Here is a 22,048-nt window from a genome sequence, read left to right on the forward strand (position 1 = left end):
TGAATATGATACTACTGCACACTGCGCTCTCTGAATATAAACCTGCACACACTGTACTCTCTGAATATAATACTACTGCACACTCTGCTCTCTGAATATGATACTACTGCACACTGCGCTCTCTGAATATGATACTACTGCACACTGCGCTCTCTGAATATGATACTACTGCACACTGTGCTCTCTGAATATAATACTACTGCACACTGCGCTCTCTGAATATGATACTGCTGCACACTGCGCTCTCTGAATATGATACTACTGCACACTGCGCTCTCTGAATATGATACTACTGCACACTGCACTCTCTGAATATGATACTACTGCACATTGTACCCTCTGAATGGTACTACTGCACAATGTACCTTTGGAATATAATAATACCACACACTATACCCTCTGAGTATAATACTGCCACAGATTGTATCCCCTATATATAACACTACCACACACTGCGCTCTCTGAATATGATACTACTGCACATTGTACCCTCTGAATATGATACTACCACACAATGTACCTTTGGAATATAATAATACCACACACTATACCCTCTGAGTATAATACTGCCACAGATTGTATCCTCTATATATAACACTACCACACACTGCACTCTCTGAATATGATACTATTACATACTGCGCCTCTGAATATAACCTTGTCATACATTAAACCTTATATGATACACCATACCTCACCCTCACATATAGTGATAATGCCTCCTGACCTGTGCAGGGGTAATACGCACAGTGATGTCACAGTACAGCGATGAAACACCCAATAATGTCACAATACAGGGATAATATATACAGTGATGTCACAGTGCAGGGATAATACACACAGTGATGTCACCGTACAGAGATAATACACACAGTGATGTCACAGTACAGCGATGAAACACCCAATAATGTAACAATACAGGGATAATATATACAGTGATGTCACAATACAGGGATAATACAAACAGTGATGTCACAGTACATGGATTATACACACAGTGATGTCACAGTACAGGGATAATACACACGATGATGTCACAGTACAGGGATAATACACACAGCAACATCACAGTACAGGGATAATACACACAGCAATATCACAGTACAGGGATAATACACACAGTGATGTCACCGTACAGAGATAATACACACAGTGATGTCACAGTACAGGGATAATACAAACGATGATGTCACAGTACAGGGATAATACACACAGTGATGTCACAGTACAGTGATAATGCACACAGTGATGTCACAGTACAGTGATAATGCGCACAGTGATGTTACAGTACAGTGATAATGCACACAGTGATGTCACAGTACAGTGATAATGCACACAGTGATGTCACAGTACAGGGATAATACACACAGTGATGTCACAGTACAGGGATAATACACACAGTGATGTCACCGTACAGAGATAATACACACATTGAGGTCACAGTACAGGGATAATACACACGATGATGTCACAGTAGAGGGATAATACACACAGTGATGTCACAGTACAGTATAATGCACACAGTGATGTCACAGTACAGTGTTAATGCACACAGTGATGTCACAGTGCAGGGATAATACAAACAGTGATGTCACAGTACAGGGATAATACACACAGTGATGTCACAGTGCAAGGATAATACACACAGTGATGTCACCGTACAGAGATAATACACACATTGGGGGAGATTTATCAAAACCTGTGCAAAGGAAAAGTTGACCATTTGCCCATAGCAACCAATCAAATCGCTTCTTTCATTTTGCAGAGGCCTTGTTAAAAATGAAAGAAGCGATCTGATTGGTTGCTATGGGCAACTGGGCAACTTTTCCTCTGCACAGGTTTTGATAAATCTCCTCCATTGAGGTCACAGTACAGGGATAATACACATGATGATGTCACAGTACAGGGATAATACACACAGTGATGTCATAGTACAGGGAAACTGCACACAGTGATGTCACAGTACAGGGATAATACACACAGTGATGTCACCATACAGAGATAATACACACAGTGATGTCACAGTACAGTGATAATACACACATTGATGTCATAGTACAGGGAAACTGCACATAGTGATGTCACAGTACAGGGATAATACCCACAGTGATGTCACCATACAGAGATAATACACACAGTGATGTCATAGTACAGGTATAATACACACAGTGATGTCACCATACAGAGATAATACACACAGTGATGTCATAGTAGAGGGATATACACAGTACAGGGTTAGAACTCACAATGGGGTGAGGATTGGCAGGGGTCAGGGCACAGTATTTATAGTGTTACCTATGTAACCTGCCTGTCATGCCATCACCCACTGTTCACCTGCACTCTGGTCCTTCCTCTGACCCCAGCAGGCCTCCGTATGAGTCTATGATCACATGACCAGCAGGGGAGGAGCTGAGCTGGAGGTTGAGATCGCTGTGTGTATGGCAGTGTTTCCCAAGCAGGTGCATACAGATATAGCAAAACTACAACTCCCAGCATATCCAGACAACTTTTGGCTATCTGGGCATGCTGGGAGCTGTGGTTTTCAACAGCTGGATGCGCACTGCTTGGGAAACACTGCTATAGGAAGGCAGTGAAGGGGTCCATATGTGTACACATAGGACACAACAGAGCAGGTATATTTCCCCTCCCCTGGATCTCCACTGATGGCAGGAGCTGCTCACAGTTGGGGGCCCGGCTGTATGAGTCATCTGTGACTGTGGGGACTCATAATGATGCGCACAGTCCTGAAGCCGCCGGCCACCGCGGTGCCTGTCACAGGGGGGGGGGGAGGGGTGTTCAGCGGTCGGGATTGCTGCCCCCATGAAAAGTGCCTTATAGGAAAAACCGTCCCTGGCTGCAGCGCAGTGGACCGGTGGGGCTAAAGGGCTAGCTGCTTTGGGCCCCCAGGAATGCCCCATACACATACACTGCCCCAGGGGTCAAGTCCTGGAAAAAAAAAAGGGGGGGGGGGGGGGGTTGTATGCACAGCCGAGATCGCAGGGGTCCCCAATGGCGGGACCCCTGCGATCAGACATCTTATCCCATATCCTTTGGATAGAGGATAAGATGTCTAGAGGAGGAGTACCCTTTTAAAGGAGTACTCTGGGGCAGTATTCCTGCTCCGTCCTGCCCGGGCTGCAAAAAAAAATGAAAATAAACCATCTCTCACCTTCCTGGGTTCCCGCGGAGCGCCACTACAGCTGATCGGTCCTCCGTTCCATCCTCTTCATACTTCCGGGTGTAACGAAGCGTCACATGGCGCTCAGCCTATCGCCGCCGCGATGTTCTGCCTCGGCCCATAATAGGCTGAGCGCCATGTGACGATTCGTTCACACGGAAGTATGAATAAGATGGACCGGAGGACCCATCAGCTGTAGTGGCGCTCCGCGGGAACCCAGGAAGGTGAGAGATGGTTTATTTTCATTTTTTTTGCAGGACGGAGCAGGAAAACTCTGCACCAGAGTACTCCTTTAAGTACCAGGGCACCAAGATGTATATTTACATCCAATGGGGGAGATTTATTAAAACCTGTGCAGAGGATAAGTTGACCAGTTGCCCATAGCAACCAATCAGATCGCTTGTTTATTTTTTTAAAAGGCCTCTGAAAATGAAAGCAGCGATCTGATTGGTTGCTATGGGCAACTGCTCCACTTTTCCTCTGCACAGGTCTTTATATATCTCCCCCAATGTTCTTAAGGGGTTATCATTCTGATAATACACTGTAACAAAAACCTCCTCATGTCCCTATCATCATGATAACACACTGTAAGAAACCTCCTCATGTAATCTTCTTAGAATTGGGGTGACACACTGTAACAAGCCTCCTCCTCATGTAATCACCTTACTACTGGGGTGACACACTGTAACAAACCTCCTCCTCATGTAATCACCTTACTACTGGGGTGACACACTGTAACAAACCTCCTCCTCATGTAATCACCTTACTACTGGGGTGACACACTGTAACAAGCCTCCTCCTCATGTAATCACCTTACTACTGGGGTGACACACTGTAACAAACCTCCTCCTCATGTAATCACCTTACTACTGGGGTGACACACTGTAACAAACCTCCTCCTCATGTAATCACCTTACTACTGGGGTGACACACTGTAACAAACCTCCTCCTCATGTAATCACCTTACTACTGGGGTGACACACTGTAACAAACCTCCTCATCATGTAATCTCCTTACTACTGGGGTGACACACTGTAACAAACCTCCTCATGTAATCTCCTTACTACTGGGGTGACACACTGTAACAAACCTCATCATGTAATCTCCTTACTACTGGGGTGACACACTGTGACAAAACTCCTACTCATGTAATCTCCTTACTACTGGGGTGACACACTGTAACAAACCTCCTCCTCATGAAATTACCTTACTACTGGGGTGACACACTGTAACAAACCTCATCATCATGTAATATCCTTACTACTGGGGTGACACACTGTAACAAACCTCCTCCTCCTGTAATCACTTTACTACTGGGGTGACACACTGTAACAAATCTTCCATGTAATTACCTTACTGGGGTGACATGTCTCCTCCAGCTCCGCCCCGCCTCCTCCACAGCATCACACAGGTCCTTCAACCACGATCTTCCCTCTCCACCACAGCTAAGCTCCGTCCCAACATGTGATGGTGACATCATCACAGGTCCTACATCTCCAGCATCTAGCAGTCTGGGCCAGGGGAGGAGACGGAGGGAAGGTAAGAACAGAGAGGATGGTCCTGCAGGACTAATGTAAGGAACAGCATTCCTCCTGTGGAAAATGCAAAGGAACGCTGTTCCTGCAGGACTCGAGCCCTGCACTGCCCCCATACACATACACTGCCCCATACCATACACACTGCCCCCATACACATACACTGCCCCATACCATACACACTGCACCATACACATACTCTGCCCCATACACATACACTGCCCCATACCATACACACTGCCCCATACCATAAACTTCCCCATACACATACACTGCACCCATACACATACACTGCCCCCATACACATACACTGCCCCCATACACATACACTGCCCCATACCATACACACTGCCCCATACCATAAACTGCCCCATACACATACACTGCACCCATACACATACACTGCCCCCATACACATACACTGCCCCCATACACATACACTGCCCCATACCATACACACTGCCCCATACCATACACACTGCCCCCATACACAGCCCCCATACACATACACTGCCCCATACCATACACACTGCCCCATACCATACACACTGCACCATACACATACACTGCCCCATACACATACACTGCCCCATACCATACACACTGCCCCATACCATACACACTGCACCATACACATACACTGCCCCCATACACATACACTGCCCCCATACACATACACTGCCCCCATACACATACACTGCCCCCATATACATACACTGCCCCCATACTCATACACTGCCCCCATACACATACACTGCCCCCATATACATACACTGCCCCCATACTCATACACTGCCCCCATACTCATACACTGCCCCATACACATGTACTGCCCCCATATACTCACATGCACTGCCCCCCATACACAGCCCCCATACACATACACTGCCCCATACCATACACTGCCCCATACCATACACACTGCCCCATACACATACACTGCCCCATACACATACACTGCCCCATACACATACACTGCCCCGTACCATACACTGCCCCATACACATACACTGCCCCATACCATACACTGCCACATACACATACACTGCCCCATACACATACACTGCCCCCATACACATACACTGCCCCATACCATACACACTGCCCCCATACACAGCCCCATACCATACACTGCTACATACACATACACTGCCCCATACCATACACACTGCCCCATACCATACACACTGCCCCATACCATACACTGCCCCATACACATACACTGCACCCATACACTGCCCCATACCATACACTGCCCCAATACACATACAATGCCCCCCATAAGCATACAATGCCCCCCATACACATGCACTGCCCCCATACACATGCACTGCCCCCATACACATACACTGCCCCCATACACATACACTGCCCCATACACATACACTGCCCCCATACACAGACACTTCCCCCATACTCATACACTGCCCCCATACTCATACACTGCCCCATACCATACACACTGCCCCATACACATACACTGCCCCCATACACATACACTGCCCCATACACATACACTGCCCCATACACATAAACTGACGACATACACTGTCCCATACACTGTCCCCATACCTTACACACAGCCCCATACATATGCACTGCCCCATACACATATACTGCCCCTATATACACACACGTACACAACCCCATGCACACATACACTGCCCCTATAAACACACACGTACACAACCCCATGCACACATACACAGTCCCATACCATATAAACTGCCCCATACACATGCACTGCCCCATACACATACACTGCCCCATACACATACACAGCCACCATATACACACATACACAGCCCCCATACACAAAAACAGCCCCATACCATATACACTGCCCCTATATACACACATAGACACAGCCCCCACACACAGTCCACCATACACACAAACACAGCCCCCCACACACACACATACAGCCCTGTACCATATACACTGCCCCATACACATACACTGCCCCCATACAATGCCCCATACACATACACTGCCCCCATACACATACACTGCCCCATACCATACACACTGCCCCATACACTTACACATACACCCATACAAATATACTCGCATACACAGCCCCATATACTCACCTACACTGCCCCATACACATGCACTGCTCCCATACACATACACTGCCCCCATATACACACACATACAGAGCCCCCATATACACACATACACAGCCCCATACAAAATACACTGCCCCATACACATACACTGCCCCCATCTACACACACATACACAGCCCCCATATACACTGCCCCATACACATGTAATGCCCCCATATACTCACATGCACTGCCCCCCATACACTGCCCCTATGTACACGCACATACACAGCCCACATATATACTGCCTCATACACATACACTGCACCATACACATATACTGCCCCTATATACACACATAAACAGCCCCATACCATATACATAGCCTCATACACATACACTGCCCCTATATACACACACACAGCCATACACATACACTCAGGACCAGTTTTAGATTTAATGTGGCGCTGGGCAAAATTAAAAGTGGGGCCGCAAAAGCCAAACAAGTTAGATTTTATTGTGAAACGACTGATGTCATTACAAAGTAAAATTGGTAGTGCATAAAACAAGCGTTTGTAGGGGTCTGTAGGTGGAAAACTGAAAGCGTTATGGTTTTTAGAAGGTGGGGAGGAAAAAACAAAAGTGCAAAAACGGAAAAACGCTGAGTCCTGAAAGGGTTAAATGATCAGGAGCACAAGCCACAAAGCGTATGTCCCTGTAGACACACAATATTTGCTAGACACACAATACCGCTATATTGTTCCAAATTAAAAACCACGATAAAAAGACCAATATTCTGACATACAATAACATATACTGTAGTGGTAGATACCAACTATACACTGGCACCCTGCAGATCGAATGAGGCCGGGTTCACATATGTCAGGCGTGCACTGGAGGGAAACTAATGCTAGAACTGATCCCATTTATTTGAATGGGGCAGTTCACAATCATCCAGCGTCTTAATTTTGACGCTGGATTGTTGGACACACCGGAGAGGGAGGTCTGGATTACACCCCCTGAAAAACACTACTGTGCGTGTGTGTATGTATATATATATCATAGGAAAGAAAAATAAAATATATATATATATATATATATATATATATATTTCCCAACCAGAGTGTATCCAGCTGTTGCAAAACTACAACTCTCCCGTACATACAGCACAGGCTAAATCCACATCATTGCTTAAAAGAAGGACAGGAGTCCATTCCACTCTGATGGAGCAATAAGCAATGCAATCCATACCCTGGCTTTTACAGGAACCCCTGTAATTGTGTAATTCACATTTCTTGCCACAAGATGGCCGTAGTGTTTTAAAATCTTGAACGCTGTGCACAGCTAACTCCGTACTATTGAAATTGCTCAGTGTCTGTCAGACAGACTGGTATTTAGACTCTTCTATCTAGTTAGTTCCGGTGCCCTGCTGCAGCTCGGGCACGGGAGTTACTAACTAAGCTGGGACACTGGCACAGCGTTATTATTAAAACATAATCCTCCCTTACTTTAAAGGAAGGGAGGATTACGTTTTATATCATGAAAAACTATTTCGGAAACTATGTCGGAGTTAGCTGTGCACAGCGTTCAATATTTTAAAACACCACTGCCATCTTGTGGCAAGAAATGTGAATTACACAAGTCAAGAAATATTTTAAAGAAGCATTAATAAAAGTAAATTTTTAGGGGATCTTTAGTCAGGGTTAATCCTGAGGGGATTTATTTCCCCAAGTAAGTCGGCCCAGAGATCCCTAAGGGATTTAGCTAGTGTAGGTTTTCGTGACATATTCTACTTTAACATAGCAGTAAATTTTTGTGGTTACTTGCATCACAAAATGTCATGAAAATTTAGAAAATTTTGCATTTTTCTAACTTTGAAACTCTCTGCTTGTAAGGAAAATGGATATTCCAAATACATTTTATATTGATTCACAAACACAATGGGGGAGATTTATCAAAGGATTTAGACTGATTTTTCATGTCTAAATTTGTCGCACAGAAAGTCGCAGTCTAAATATGTGCGACTTTTCTGCGACTTTTGCTCTAGAGGATTTTTAGAACATGATGCATGCAAGTCTATTTTAGACAGAAATGCATTGGAAAATGCATTGGTGCTGAATTTATCAAGTGCGACTTTTGTGGGACAAGTCGCATCTGCCCAAAATACGCTGAAATGTCAGACCATGCTGGAGCAGGACTAAATGCAGTTTAAGCTGTAGACCCTGAAGTCTGAGCACAGAATTTATCAAGGGCTGTGAGACCTTTGATAAATTAGGAGCACAATAGACAGGAGACTACCACATACGCTGGTCTATAAGCATACCCAGAATAGACTAGATTAGTAAATGTCCCCCAATATGTCTAATTTATGTTGGCATCATAAAATTGACCAATTTTTTACTTTTTGAAGACATTAGAGGGCTTCAAAGTATAGCAGCAATTTTCTAAATTTTCATGAAAATTTTAAAATCTGAATTTTTCAAAGACCAGTTAAGTTTGAACTGGATTTGAGGGGCCATTCTGTGAGAAATACCCCATAAATGACCCCATTGTAGAAACTACACCCCTCACAGTTTTCAAAATGACATTCAAAAAGTGTGTTAACCTTTTAGGTCTTTCACAAGAATTGCCGCAAAGTGGAGGAGAAAAATCAAAATCTGCATTTTTTACACTAACATATTCTTGTAGCCCCATTTTTTTCATTTTTAAAAGTGGTAAAAGGAGAAAAAGCCCCCCAAAATTTGTAGCTCAATTTCTCTCGAGTACGTAAATACATCATATGTTGACATAAAGTGCTTTGTGGGCTCACAACATGGCTCAAGATGGAAAGAGCAACTGTAGGATTTTTTTAAACAAATTTTGCTGTCATGGTTTTTGGGGCCATGTTGCATTTAGGAAGCCCCCATGGTGCCAGAACAGCAAAAAAAACTTATGGCATACTATTTTGGAAACTACACCCCTCAAGGAATGTAACAAGGGGTATAGTGAGCCTCAACACCCCACAGGTGTTTGGCGACTTTGCGTTGAAGTTGGGTGTAAAAATGGAAAATTAGATTTTCTCTATCGGCTCCATTGGGGGACACAGACCATGGGTGTATGCTGCTGTCTCTAGGAGGTATGACACTATGGCAACAAAAAAAAGTCGGCTCCTCCCAGCAGGATATACCCGCCTCTAGGCCCTGAGCTAATCAGTTTTAGCTTAGTGTCTGAAGGAGGTGGACATGGTCTGGAATTCTCCAGACCAGGTCTTCTGTTTCTTATTTTTCCTAGTTAGGGTATGTGTTAGTTTTTTATTCCGTTTTCTTTCATGTTTTCAGGTGGGGACTCAGGAACTGCGGCTCACTGTTTCCTCATTGTGATTGAGGGGGCACAGACATTGCGTATATGCGCTGTTCACCCCCTCTCGCCAATGGTCAGCGTCTGGGGTTGTACCTCATGGGTCCGGGTCCCCCTATTCCCTGCTCGCTTTGCTCGCACATGGTAGCTCAGCGTGATGCAGGTAACAGAAAGCTGACTGAAGACCTCACAGAAGACTCCATTAGGTAAGTACTTCTGATTGAGGTGAGTATATATTCTTCTCCCTTTAGGTGCTGACTTGCAACCTCTGGAGACCCTCATTTTTTGGCCCACCTTTCAGGGTCCAAGGGGCTGGCCTGTGTTAGGGGCTCTATCTTTTATTCTAAAAAAAGGGGCGAGCAATGGCATATTGGGAATGAATGGTTTACTTTATTATTATGCACATGTGTGTGTGTGTTATACTATGCGGCTGACAGCCGCGGCGCTTACTATGTGGCTGACAGCCGCGGCGCTTTTACTGTTCGGGCGCATGAAGCGCCGACTTACTTTCGCTTTCGGCAGCAGACGACTGTCGGCGAATATGTGTATCGCCTACTCACTTCCCCGTGGGCGCATATGCGGCTGACATGTGCGCCTGGGGCAAGGAGCGGGCGCCATTACTATTGTTCTTCTTGGCGGCTGGGGAGCTATAGCTCCGCCCACAGGGCCGCCGGAGCTCACTGGAGGCGCGGATTGTCCTCCAATCAGCGCCGTGCGTGCGATTTTCGGTGGCAGAGGCCAATCAGACAGGGCCCCTGCTCCAGACACGCCCCTCTCTGGCTATTGGCTGGCCTGTTTCTCCCTCTCTATCTACACAGAGCGGAGTTCTCCTCACAGCAGCCACCACAGGGGACACAGACTCGGGTGAGATAGTTCTTTTTTCATTATGTTCGTACCCAGAATTGTTCCTCCCTCTAAACAGACAACTGGAGCGTTAGTTTCCTATTTGGTCTGTAAGAACTGTAATTCCAAAATACCTGGTTCTGCTGAACCCACTTGCTCTGCCTGCTCCTCTGCTGCCCCAGACCCCCTGGTACCCTCGGATGCTCTTTCAGTTCTGGTGGATTCGGCCGCCCCTCCAGCCTGGGTTTCTTCCCTATCCCAGTATATGGGCTGACTTGACTCAAGTCTCCCGTTCGGTGGCTGAGGCTTCTCGTGACGTGGTGTCTGCCTTGAAGAGGTCTGCCCTGTGCCAACCCTCTAAAGGGCCCCGCTCCTCTTCTCCACATACTTCACCCTCTCACAGGCGTACTAGGGGTGTATCTTCTGACTCTTCCATTGAGTCTTCAGGTAGACGTGGGTGCTCCCCTCGTGGGTCCCGCCCCCCGTGTCATCTGGCCACAAACGTCGCTCCTCCAGAGGACGTTCCCGGAATCGCCACTCTGCCTCGCAAGAGTCGCGTACCCGGTCATGGTCGCCCCCCACTTGTTCACATTCTCCTGGTGGATGAGGCTTTCGAATTGGCATCTGACTCGGAGGACCGCTCGGATACAGTTGAAATGGTGAACTCATTGGTTGCGGCCATAAGAGACACCTTTCACTTAGAGGACCCAGGATCTTCGGATGTGACTCCTGAAGTATCTTTTCATCATGCTAAACTGGCACCTCAAAGGTTCAGCTCTCACGCTGAATTTGACACCCTTCTGGAATCTGCATGGAAACATCCGGACAAGAGGCTCCCGGGAATGAAGAAGGTTCAGGTGCGTTACCCATTCGACAAGGACCTTGCCTCTAAGATGGTTTCCCCTCCCTTGGTGGATCCACCAATTTCCCGCCTCTCTAAGGCTACTACACTGTCGCTAGCAGATATGGCTGCTTTCAAGGATTCAACGGACAAGAAGGTGGAGTCCTTAGCGAAGTTTGCCTCTGAAGCAGCAGGCTCTTCTCTGCTTCCCACCTTCGCCTCGGCTTGGGTGTCCAAGGCCCTATCGGTGTGGTGCTCAAAACTCTGTCAGGGTATCCAGGCGGGATCCCCCCAGAGGATCTGTCTGCTTTGGTTCTCCAATGCTCTAAAGCTGGGGACTTTCTGTGCACAGCTTCCATGCAGTCAGCCTGATGTGCTGCCTTTGCTGTGGGTCACCTGGCGGCCCTCCGCCGTTCCATGTGGCTTAAGGCTTGGGATGTGGATGCGGATGCCGCTTCCAAAAGGTCTCTCACCGAGCTTCCTTTTACTGGTGCCCGTCTTTTTGGCAAGCGCCTTGACGAGATTATCTCTGAGGCGACGGTTGGCAAGAGTTCCTTGTTGCCTCAAAATAAGGCTCACTCTACTTCCCAGAGGAAGTCCTCTTCCTTTCAGTCCTTTCGGACTTTTGGCCCTAATAAGGGGTCTAGGCAGGCGCCTTCGCGGGACAAGAAGGCTCCCTCATTCCGGGCTTGCCCGTCTTGGAAGTTGGACACCAACCGTTCCGGCCGTTTTGCGGCCAAATCGGGCAAACGCAAACCCACTTCTACATGAAGTGATGCCCCCACCCGCAGATTTTTCTCGGGTGGGAGGTCGTCTCTTACTTTTTCGAGACATCTGGACCACACACATTCAGGACTCTTTGGTCAGGGACGTGGTGTCCAACGGATACCGAATGGAATTTGCCTCCCTCCCGAGGGATCGTTTTTTTCAGTCCCGGGCCCCCCGGTCTCCTTCTCTGGCGAAACAGTTTCGGGAGGCTCTCCGGTCCCTGCTTCTCCAGGGAGTTATTTTTGGGGTTTCTATTCCAATCTTTTTGTGGTCCCCAAGAAGGGCGGTTCTGTGCGGCCAATCCTGGACCTCAAGCATCTCAACCTTCATCTTCTCATCCGCCACTTCCGATTGGAATCCCTCCGTTCGGTAGTGGCATCCATGGAACAAGGGGAATTTCTTTCTTCAGTGGACATCAAAGATGCCTACCTCCATGTTCCAATATTTCCCAGCCATCAATGGCTTTTTTTCCTATTACTCCTTGTGAAAATGAAAAATTTGGGATAACACCAGCATTTTAGTGAAGAAAATAAAATTTTTCATTTTCACGTCCAACTTTAATGAAAATTTGTCAAACACCTGTGGGGTGTTAAAGCTCACTATACCCATTCTTACATTCCGTGAGGGGTGTAGTTTCCAAAATGGGGTCACATGTGGGTATTTATTTTTGTGCGTTTATGTCAGAACCGCTGTAAAAGGTAAAAGGAGAAAAAGCCCCCCAAAATTTGTTGGGCAATTTTTACCGAGTACGGTAAAGTGAGAGAGCGCCATGCGCATTTAAGGCCTAAATTACGGATGCAAGAGTTAGACTTGCCTCGGATACCAAAATTACCTACGGCAGTGTTTCGCAAACAGAGTGCCTCCTTCTGTTGCAAAACTCCCAGCATGCCTGGACAGTCAATGGCTGTCTGGCAATACTGGGAGTTGTTGTTTTGCAACAGCTGGAGACTACGTTTTAGAAACCGTGCCATACCAGAGATTTCTCATTTTTATTGGGGGTGGGGGGGGGGACTGTGTAGGGGTATGTTTATAGGTAGTGTTTTTAGGGTACATTCAGACTGCCGGGGGATTACAGCGAGTTTCCTGCTGGGAGTTTGAGCTGCAGCAGAAAATTTCCTGCATCTCTAGCTTGCAGCGAGAGACTAACTGTAAACCCCCGCCCCTTGTGAATGTACCCTGTACATTCGCATGGAGGGGGGGGCAAACCCACAGGTACCGCCACCATCTTCTCCCCCCCCCCCCCCCCCTCTCTGCCTGACATCCAGGGGCGGGCAGAGCGGGGAATTTCCATGGTAACCCCTCCGCCTTTAACTGCCATTGGTCAGTAGTCATTACTAATGGCAGGGGATAGGGGGGGATGGCACCACTGCCACCTCGCTCCTATCCCTTAGGAGGATTGGGGCTGTCACTGACAAATCCTTTCATCCCTATTTTCCGGGCAATCGGGTCATCAGAGACCCGATCAGCCCGGAATTGCCACAAACGTCGATTTGCCGCCATGGCCGACATGGGGGGTTCTCAGGACCCTCCTAGGCATTTTCACAGGATGCCTGCTGAAAGATTTCAGCAGGCATCTCGGTCCGGTCCCTGACGGCTAGCGGCGGGGACCGAAATTCCCACGGGCGTATCCATACACCCTCAGTCCTTAAGGACTTTGAAACGGGGGCGTATGGGCACGCCCTCCATCCTTAAGGGGTTAAGATCTGCATATGAAAACAACACGCCTACCTTTGTTGCCTGCAGCCACCTCCCTGGCTGTCCGGACACGGAATCAAACCAACTGGAACGAGAAACTGAAAATAAACAGTATTCACCTGCATCCTTTTGGACTCTTTGCTGAATCAGGGTAATCTGACAACCCATGGTCGTGCTGTTGGTGCTTCTGGTTCTTCTGCTGTTTACACCTGGCAGTGGCATTGAATGACATTTAATAGAACTAAAGGTCCTGGGTGCAACAATCCTCCCATGAGGACCAGCCTCAACAGCTTTGTAGATTGCACTCCATATACATTTATACATGTTTGCAACTCCATATACATTTTATTTTCTTCATACTTCTTTCTTCATACTTTTTTCTTTCTGTCATTCAGACTTTCATTCATTCTCACTCACACACTCACTCACTTTAATTCATTTGTTCTCTCTCTCACTCACTCAATTACTCACTCAATCACTCACTCACTCTCTCTCTTACCCACTCACTCAGTCAGTCTCTCTCTCTTTCTTTCTTTTTTTTATTAATTTTTTTCCATCTTCTTCTTCTTCAGACCCCATCATAGCACTAATGCTTATCCAATACCACCAGCAGATGGAGACACTCCATTGCAACATTGGTTGTGAGCAGCAGTTTCTAAAAACAAATGCCTCATGGCTGATTTCTCATCAATCAATGGATGGCAAATTTTGTTTTTATCATTCACTGACCACAGAACCAATGCATGGTCAAGCAACAGCAATGACGCACCCTTGTGAATAACCATGAGACCCTCACATCATTTAACAGGATTCAGCACCACCTGCAAGACAGCTACGTATCATGTCATGTCAAACCTGCACAGGTGTGCTAGATTAGTATTATTATTATTTTTTTATTTTTTATGACATCAATCAGTGTGCAAACATGGTCAGTAAAACGCCAAATGGATAGACGTTCATAAACCAGTCAGTGCAACTCATTATTGTGGTCTCTAATTGTGGAACTCTTTTTTTTTTTGTGAGGATACGATGAGCTTATCCAATTAAGGAGGCCATTCAGCAGTACTGGGTCTGGACAGCAGCAGCACCTTCTGCAGCCAGACTGACTGACATGACAAGGCAGGCAACAGCTGCAGCAGCACCCACAGAGGATTAAATAAGAATCTGTCTTTTTTAACACTGGAATGGGGTGGTGCACTGTACCCGAAGATACTGCCATATCGGGTCAATGCATTGGGCGACGGAAGCAAGTTTCCAAATCGGCTCCCATTCTCAAAAATCCATTTAATTTATGGTCCCCAGATAGGGGACGTATCAGATATTAAACTGATAAGAACAGATTTTTGATTGAAAAAACCTTTATTACCAATCAATTGTCAATCACACAATAAATATATTCACCATAACAGAACTGACTTTTTTTTTATCTCTCTATCTATCTATCTATCTATATATATATACCGTATTTATCGGGGTATACCACGCACCGGCCTATAACATGCACCCTCATTTTACCAAGGATATTTGGGTAAAAAAAGTTTTTTACCCAAATATCCATGGTAAAATGAGGGTGCGTGTGTGCGCGTGTATACCCCGATAAACCCCCAGGAAAGGCAGGGGGAGAGAGGCCGTCGCTGCCCGCTTCTCTCCCCCTGCCTTTCCTGGGGTCTAGAGCGCTGCTGCCGGCCCTTCTCACCCCCTGGTTATCGGCGCCGACAGCCAGGGGGAGAGAAGGGGCAGCGGCACCCATTGCCGGCGCCGCTGCCCTGTTGCCTCCCCCCATCCCCGGTGGCATAATTACCTGGGTCGGGTCCGCGCTGCTGCAGGCCTCCGGCGCGAGTCCCCTGCGTCGTTGCTATGCACGGCGCGGCGCATGACGTCAGTGCGCCGCGCCGTGCAGCGCATAGCAACAGGTAATTATGCCACCGGGGATGGGGGGAGGCAACGGGGCAGCGGCGCCGGCAATGGGTGCCGCTGCCCCTTCTCTCCCCCTGGCTGTCGGCGCCGCTTCTCTCCCCCTGGCTATCGGCGCCGGCACCGATAGTCAGGGGGACAGAACGGGCAGCGGCGCCGATAGCCAGGGGGTGAGAAGGGCCGGCAGCAGGGCTCTAGACCCCAGGAAAGGCAGGGGGAGAGAAGCGGGCAGCGACGGCCTCTCTCCCCCTGCCTTTCCTGGGGGTGTATCGGCGTATAACACGCACATAGACTTTAGGCTAAAAATTTTAGCCTAAAAAGTGCGTGTTATACGCCGATAAATACGGTATATATATATAGATATATAAAAAAAATTATTTTATTGAAGAGCTGAGGTATGTGCTCTTAAAGAGTAGCTATCCTCAACTAAAATGTCCATATTCCCCCTCCCCATCTTTCCCTCACACTGTCTACATCTATCCCTGTTTTTTTTATCCTCTTAAAACATTAGAACAATACCTTTTTCCACTCCTCTTCGGTAGCTCAGAGTTGAGCAGTCTCACGATTGCAGGAAGTCGGCGGGCGGGCCGACGTGACGTCATCTGAAGCCTCGCCGGCCACCACTTCCGCCCATCTTGCTGTATTCTGCGCTCAATGTCGGGAGCGCGCATACAGGCGCGCATACAGGCTGGGAGGGACGGCAGCCTCTGAGTCTCCTCCTTTCTGTTTGGTTTTGCACGTACCATTCAGAGAGGAGGAGAGTCTGAGAACGGAGCTGCTGTACTGTGCCCTGAGGGAATTTATAATATCAAAATGGTGGGTAGTACAATTGATTATATGCCCAAAACAATAAAAATAAAATTTTACAAAGCTGCAATCCCCAATGAATGACTGCAAACCGCAGTGCATTATAAATGGTGTGAATAATAGTGATTTTATCCCAATCAAAAATGATGCATCATTTTTGAATGGGATAAAATCTCCATTATTGACACCATTTATAATGCACTGCTGGCTGCAGCCATTCATTGGGGATTGCAGCTTTGTGAATTTATTTATTTATTTTTTCATATAAAGCTGCACTCCCAAATGAATGGCTGCAGCCAGCAGTGCATTATAAATGGTGTCAATAATAGTGATTTTATCCCATTCAAAAATGATGCATCATTTTTGTAATGGAATAAAATCTCTTTTTTTTCACCATCTATACCAGTGGTCCCCAAATTGTGGCCCTCCAGATGTTGCAAAACTACAACTCCCAGCATGCCTGGACAGCCAACGGCTGTCCAGGCATGCTGGGAATTGTAGTTTTGCAACATCTGGAGGGCCACAGTTTGGGGACCACTGACCTATACTGCATTGCTGCGGTTTTATCGTGTACATGTGCTCACTGATTGCATATTTTATTGCATTAGGAACACCGCAGCAATTCAGGATAGGTGGTGATTAAAAAAAAAGATTTTATTCCATTCAAAAATTGTGCATATTTATTGATGGAATGAATTCACAATTTATATCACAATCTAGACTGTATTGCACATAACACCATAACCTCCCCCCAATGGAATAAATGTGCTTTTTTTGCTCACCATCTATACTGGAGTGATTACTCAATAAAACCGCAGCACTACAATATAGATAGTGATCCAAAGTCCCAAATGAGTCCAAAATCAGAAATTTACCGTGCATAACATCCACACTCAATATATGATAATGAGCGTGCATAGCATGCAGGCTCAAAACATGATAATGAGAGTGCATAGCATGCATGCTCAATACCTGATATTGAGCATCCATAGCATGCACACTCAATACATAATAATAAACATGAATATTTTGAGCGTGCATAGCCTGCATGTTCAATACATGATATTGAGCATGCATAGCATGCACAGTAAGTATATGATATTGAGCATGCATAGCATACACACTCAATTCATGATAATGAGCGTGCATAGCATGCAGGCTCAATACATTGTAATGAAAGTGTGTAGCATGTATGTGTAGCATACATTGAGTATCCATAGGATGCATACTCAATACATAATAATGAACGTTAATATATGAGTGTGCATAGCCTGCATGCTCAATACATTATATTGAGCATGCATAGCATACACACTCAATACATGATAATGAATGTGAATATATGAGCGTGCATAGCATGCATGCTCAATACATGTTATTGAGCATGCATAGCATCCACAGTCAATACATGATATTGAGCATGCATAGCATGCACAATCAATACATGATATTGAGCGTGCATGGCATAAACACTCAATACATGATAATGAGCATGCATAGCATGCAGGCTCAATACATCATAATGAAAGTGTGTAGCATGCATGTTCAATATATTACATTGAGCATCCATAGGATGCATACTCAATACATAATAATGAACGTTAATATATGAGTGTGCATAGCATGCATGCTCAATACATGATATTGAACATGTATATCCTACACACTCAATACATTATAATGAGCGTGCATAGCATGCAGGCTCAATACATCATAATGAGAGTGCATAGCATGCACACTCAATACATAATAATTAGCGTGCTTATCTGATCAATACCTGATGTTGAGCGTGCATAGCCTGCACAGTCAGTACATGATAATGAGCCTGCATAGCTGAGTGTGCATAACATGCACACTCAATACATGATAATGAGTTTGCTTAGCTGAGCGTGCAGGCTCAAAATATGATATTGAGCAGCCCTAGCTTGCTGTCGCTATAAATACAATGTGCAGAGTATTATTAAACCTTGTATAATTGATTATTGTACTGAAAAAGGATGATAGCCACTAACATGTTATCTCAACAAGACCAAAACCAAGTAATGGAGAATTTTGCTTTAGGCTATTACATACTCTATTAATCTATTTACTAAAGGCAACTGGATATTCATATGCTGCAGAGGAGGAAAGGAATGAAGAATATAATCCTGAAGAATCTTCTGATGAGGTAATTAATATTCTTTATTATTTATATATATATATATATATATATATATATATATATATATATATATATATAATTTTTTTGAATACTTATTATTATATTAATTCACTTTTTTTTTTTTTTTTAAATAGGAAGATTATAGTATTCAACAGGAGACGTAAAGTGACAGTGAGGAGGAAACAGCTGCAACAATACATGAAATAACGCCGGTAAGCATATCAACAAGCTACACTTGAAGATCATTTGAACACTGTAATTGAACCCACACCAGGGTCTAACCTACACATTACTAACAGCGCCCTGATGTTTAGCTTTCTACCCCGTTTGACAAAAGATCTCCATAGACCACAATGGGCAAAATAAAAAAAATAAAATAAAATAATGTTTTAGATCTAGCCCATTCATTCCTATCCACCAAAAATAGACCCTGGAGGCTGACTTCCAGTACCCTGCTGTTTAGCTTCCTACTTCATTTGACACAGGATCTCCATAGACCACAATGGGCCATTGAATTCAATGGGCAAAAAATCTCAATATTATAGATCTAGCCCATTCATTCCTATACACCAACAATAAACCCTGGAGGCTGACTTCATACTCAGCCTCCAATGGTATTTTGACTAAACAAACCTCAAATGTTTAATGGGTTAATTTGTTGGTGTATAGGAATGAATGGGCTAGATCAGTGTTGTTCAAACAGTGGCCCTCCAGATGTCGCAAAACTACAACTCACTCACAGTCCACGCATGCTGGGGGTTTTAGTTTTGCAACATCTGGAGGGCCACAGTTTGAAGACCACTTGGCTACATCTATCTTCTACAATCTTCACTATCACCAATCTCTTCTTTCTCCTGCCCTAATCTAGCAGCCAAACATTACCATGACACCCCAAAGTCTACCCTGGATCAAATGGTACCCTCTAAAACACGAATCTCCCAACACAGACGGCAGCAACCCTGGCACACGCTAACAACCCGCTTTCTCAGGCGATGCTCTAGGTGTGCTGAACGTCTCTGGAGGAAAACTAAGACTTCTTCAGACTATCTGCACTATAAATTCATGCTTAAATCCTATTACTCCGCTCTTCACCTCGCCAAACAAACATATTTTACCTCCCTCATCTCCTCTCTGTCTAACAACCCAAAACACCTTTTTGACACGTTCAACTCTCTCCTTCGGCCTAAAGTACAGACCCCAATCACTGATCTCTGTGCTGAAGACCTGGCCAAATACTTCAAAACTAAAATTGATGAAAATCGTGATGAAATCCTCTCTCAGTCCCCTAAAAGTTCTGATCCAATTCCCAGCCACGTCTCCTCTTCATTACAGGCTCAAAAACTGAGAGTGATGGAAGATGAGGTTTCCAAGCTCCTCTCCTCCGCCCGCCCCACTACCTGCTCTAGTGACCCCATGCCTTTACACCTCATCCAGTCTCTCTCTTCTGCTATCAGCTGTCACCTAACTAAAATCTTTAACCTCTCCCTCTCTTCTGGGGTCTTTCCCTCCTCCTTTAAACACTCTATCATAACCCCACTATTGAAAAAACCATCTCTGGACCCTTCCTGTGCAGCCAACTATCGACCCATCTCAAATCTCCCCTTTATCTCCAAACTCCTGGAATGCTTGGTCTACTCCCGCCTTATCCGCTATCTCTCCGAGAACTCTCTCCTTGACCCCTTACAGTCTGGTTTCCGCTCCATTCACTCCATTCACAGAAACGGCCCTAACCAAAGTCACTGACAATCTTCTGATGGCCAAATCAAATGGCAATTTCTCTTTACTGATTCTCTTGGACCTGTCTGCGGCTTTTGACACTGTGAATCATCAACTCCTCCTCAGTAGTCTCCGCTCCATCGGTCTCAAGGACTCTGCTCTCGCCTGGTTTTCCTCCTATCTCTCTGGCCGCTTCTTTAGCGTCTCGTTTTCTGGCTCTACTTCTTCTCCTCTTCCCCTTGCTGTCAGGGTTCCCCAGGGATCGGTCCTAAGTCCTCTACTCTTTTCACTCTACACATCCCCGATTGGAAAAACAGTCAGTGGATTTGGTTTCCAGTACCACCTCTACGCTGATGACACCCAACTTTATACCTCCTCCTCCAACATCACCCCTGCACTCCTACAGAATACCAGTGACTGTCTCTCTGCCGTCTCAGACATCATGTCCTCTTTATATCTGAAACTAAATCTTTCTAAAACAGAACTTCTTGTCTTTTCTCCATCAACTGATACTGTACCTAACCCTGACATTTCCATCTCGGTATGTGGTACTACCATAACTCCCGGGCAGCAGGCTCGCTGTCTTGGAGTTATACTTGACTCTGATCTGTCTTTCACTCCCCATATTCAGTCTCTTTCACGTTCTTGTCACCTGCATCTAAAAAACATTTCCAGAATCCGCCCGTTTCTCATTACTGAAACTGCTAAAACTCTCATTATTGCTTTGATTCACTCCCGTCTCGACTACTGTAACTCTTTACTAATAGGCCTTCCTTTCTCCAAACTCTCTCCTCTTCAGTCCATCCTTAATGCCGCAGCCAGACTCATCTCCTCTCCAGCCGCTACACCGACGACTCCTCCCTGTGCCAGTCACTACACTGGTTAACAATTCAGTCCAGAATACAGTACAAAATCCTTAGTCTCACACACAAAGCTCTCCACAATGCTGCACCTCCCTACATCTCATCTCCGTCTACCATCCTACACTTTCTCTCCGATCTGCTAATGATCTCACACTAACATCTTCTATAATCCGAACTTCTCACTCCCGTCTACAAGACTTCACTCGTGCTGCACCGGTTCTCTTGAATGCTATCCCTAAATCCCTCAGACTCAACAACAACATCCATAGTTTCAAACGTGGCCTAAAAACACATCTCTTCAGACAGGCCTACAAGTAGTCTCTAATTGGCCTCAACATAT

At 45.8% G+C, this 22,048-nt stretch overlaps 1 long non-coding RNA gene and 1 other non-coding gene across 2 annotated transcripts in view; one reads left to right on the top strand and one right to left on the bottom strand.

Moving 5' to 3' along the window:
- LOC130303247 (uncharacterized) overlaps positions 1-22,048 on the top strand; it is a 37,222-nt gene that overhangs the window by 13,813 nt on the left and 1,361 nt on the right. The window contains exons 2-3 of the long non-coding RNA XR_008853349.1: positions 19,064-19,135; positions 19,264-19,341. This is a non-coding gene — a long non-coding RNA (uncharacterized LOC130303247). The remainder of the gene's footprint in view (positions 1-19,063; positions 19,136-19,263; positions 19,342-22,048) is intronic.
- Positions 15,435-15,621, bottom strand: LOC130303248 (U2 spliceosomal RNA). Its single transcript, XR_008853350.1, has one exon. It is a non-coding gene; the product is annotated as a U2 spliceosomal RNA (small nuclear RNA).

Source organism: Hyla sarda, unplaced genomic scaffold (genome assembly GCF_029499605.1).
Source record: "Hyla sarda isolate aHylSar1 unplaced genomic scaffold, aHylSar1.hap1 scaffold_1203, whole genome shotgun sequence".
Classification (NCBI taxonomy): domain Eukaryota; kingdom Metazoa; phylum Chordata; class Amphibia; order Anura; family Hylidae; genus Hyla; species Hyla sarda.